Below are 3,696 nucleotides of genomic sequence, written 5' to 3'. Positions count from 1 at the left end.
GCAGCCAGAGCCGGAAGGGGGCAATCGCAGCCCCAGAGAGACATTATCTATAAAACTGTCAGCAGGCTTTTTTGCTAACTAAAACTTCTTGGGGGTCTGGACAATCAACATCCGCCTGAGAAGGTGCGCCGGTTGTACACCTAGATAACCAAGCAGCAGGGAGGTGATAAGTCGCAGCAATCACGCGCGCCAAACACCTCATCACCTGAGCTGCTCGGACCTGGGAGGTGCAAGCAGCCCAGGGCCAGCCATGGATGGTTCCCAGCGATGCAACCTAGAGCCTGAGCAGTGTGGGCAAGGAGGCTACACGTGCCATGAGCGGGGGCAGACCCAGTGTGGCTGAGGCACTGCGAGCACACGCCAGTGTTATTTGTTTGCAGCGTCCCTCCCTCCCCACAGCGCGACTGAACAAGTGAGCCTAAAAAAAAAAAAAAAAGTGTCCACCACCGTCCCCTTTGTGTCAGGGCAGAAACCAGATACTGAAGAGACCAGCAAACAGAAGAAGCTATAACAGAGGGAACCACCTTGGAAGCTACAGGCAATAGATTAAAACCCTGTGATGTTTTATCAATGGTGCTGTATAGAAGGAGAAGTTTTGAAGCTACTGTAAAAATAAGACTGATAACTGGAAGCAGGAGGCTTAAGTCCAAACCCTGACTCCAGGGAACTCCTGACTCCAGGGATCATTAATTGACAGGAGCTCATCAAACACGTCCATACCTACACTGAAACCAAGCACCACACAAGGGCCAACAAGTTCCAGGGCAAGACATACCAAGCAAATTCTCCAGCAACACAGGAACACAGCCCTGAGCGCCAAGATACAGGCTGCCCAAAGTCACCCCAAAACCATAGACATCTCATAACTCATTACTGGACACTTCATTGCACTCCAGAGAGAAGAAATCCAGCTCCACCCACCAGAACACTGATACAAGCTTCCCTAACCAGGAAACCTTGACAAGCCACCTGTATAGACCCACACAGCGAGGAAAAGCAACAATAAAGAGAACTCCACAAACTGCCAGAATACAGAAAGGACACCCCAAACTCAGCAATTTAAACAAGATGAAGAAACAGAGGAATACCCAGCAGATAAAGAAACAGGATAAATGCCCACCAAACCAAACAAAAGAGGAAGAGATAGGGAATCTACCTGATAAAGAATTCCAAATAATGATAAGTGAAATTGATCCAAAATCTTGAAATCAAAATGGAATCACAGATAAATAGCCTGGAGACAAGGATTGAGAAAATGCAAGAAAGGGTTAACAAGGACCTAGAAGAAATAAAAAAAGAGTCAATATATAATGAATAATTCAATAAATGAAATCAAAAACACTCTGGAGGCAACAAATAGTAGAATAACAGAGGCAGAAGATAGGATTAGTGAACTAGAAGATAGAATGGTAGAAATAAATGAATCAGAAAGAAAAACGAATTAAAAGAAATGAGGACAATCTCAGAGACCTCCAGGACAATATTAAACGCTACAACATTCGAATCATAGGGGTCCCAGAAGAAGAAGACAAAAAGAAAGACCATGAGAAAATACTTGAGGGGATAATAGTTGAAAACTTCCCTAAAATGGGGAAGGAAATAATCACTCAAGTCCAAGAAACCCAGAGAGTCCCAAACAGGATAAACCCAAGGCGCGAAACACCCCAAGACACCTATTAATCAAATTAACAAAGATCAAACACAAAGAACAAATATTAAAAGCAGTAAGGGAAAAACAACAAATAACACACAAGGGAATTCCCATTAGGCTAACAGCTGATCTTTCAATAGAAACTCTTCAAGCCAGGAGGGAATGCCAAGACATACTTAAAGTGATGAAAGAAAATAACCTACAGCCCAGATTATTGTACCCAGCAAGGATCTCACTCAAATATGAAGGAGAAATCCAAAGCTTTACAGACAAGCAAAAGCTGAGAGAATTCAGCACCACCAAACCAGCTCTCCAACAAATACTAAAGGATATTCTCTAGACAGGAAACACAAAAACAGTGTATAAATTCGAACCCAAAACAATAAAGTAAATGGCAACGGGATCATACTTATCAATAATTACCTTAAACATAAATGGGTTGAATGCCCCAAACAAAAGACAAAGACTGGCTGAATGGATACAAAAACAAAACCCCCTGCATATGCTGTCTACAAGAGACCCACCTCAAAACGGGGGACACATACAGACTGAAAGTGAAGGGCTGGAAAAAGATTTTCCATGCAAATAGGGACCAAAAGAAAGCAGGAGTAGCAATACTCATATCAGATAAAATAGACCTTAAAACAAAGGCTGTGAAAAGAGACAAAGACAGTCACTACATATTGATCAAAGGATCAATCCAAGAAGAAGATAAAACAATTATAACTATATATGCACCCAACACAGAAGCACCGCAATATGTAAGACAAATGCTAACAAGTATGAAAGGAGAAATTAACAATAACACAATAATAATGGGAGACTTTAATACCCCACTCACACCTATGGATAGATCGACTAAACAGAAAATTAACAAGGAAACACAAACTTTAAACGATACAATAGACCAGTTAGACCTAATTGATATCTATAGGACATTTCATCCCAAAACAATGAATTTCACCTTTTTCTCAAGTGCACATTCTCCAGGATAGATCACATCCTGGGCCATAAATCTAGCCTTGGTAAATTTAAAAAAAATTGAAATCATTCCAAGCATCTTTTCTGACCACAATGCAGTAAGATTAGATCTCAATTACAGGAGAAAAACTATTAAAAATTCCAACATATGGAGGCTGAACATGCTGCTGAATAACCAACAAATCACAGAAGAAATCAATAAAGAAATCAAAATTTGCATAGAAACGAATGAAAATGAAAACACAACCCCAAACCTGTGGGACACTGTAAAAGCAGTTCTAAGGGGAAAGTTCATAGCAATACAGGCATACCTCAATAAACAAGAAAAAAGTCAAATAAATAACCTAACTCTACACCTAAAGCAACTAGAAAAGGAAGAAATGAAGACCCCAGGGTTAGTAGAAGAAAAGAAATCTTAAAAATTAGGGCAGAAATAAATGCAAAAGAAACAAAAGAAACCATAGCAAAAATCAACAAAGCCAAAAGCTGGTTCTTTGAAAGGATAAATAAAATTGACAAACCATTAGCCAGACTCATCAAGAAACAAAGGGAGAAAAATCAAATCAATAAAATTAGAAATGAAAATGGAGAGATCACAACAGACAACACAGAAATACAAAGGATCATAAGAGACTACTATCAACAATTATATGCCAATAAAATGGACAACGTGGAATAAATGGACAAATTCTTAGAAAAGTACAACTTTCCAAAACTGGACCAGGAAGAAATAGAAAATCTTAACAGACCCATCACAGGCACGGAAATTGAAACTGTAATCAGAAATCTTCCAGCAAACAAAAGCCCAGGTCCAGACGGCTTCACAGCTGAATTCTACCAAAAATTTAGAGAAGAGCTAACACCTATCCTACTCAAACTCTTCCAGAAAATTGCAGAGGAAGGTAAATTTCCAAACTCATTCTATGAGGCTACCATCACCCTAATACCAAAACCTGACAAAGATCCCACAAAAAAAGAAAACTACAGGCCAATATCACTGATGAACATAGATGCAAAAATCCTTAACAAAATTTTAGCAATCAGAATCCAACAACACATTAAAA

The sequence above is a fragment of the Bison bison genome, unplaced genomic scaffold, assembly GCF_000754665.1.
Source record: "Bison bison bison isolate TAMUID 2011002044 unplaced genomic scaffold, Bison_UMD1.0 scf7180017864482, whole genome shotgun sequence".
NCBI classification, from domain to species: domain Eukaryota; kingdom Metazoa; phylum Chordata; class Mammalia; order Artiodactyla; family Bovidae; genus Bison; species Bison bison.
Note: the sequence above shows the minus strand (reverse complement) of the source record.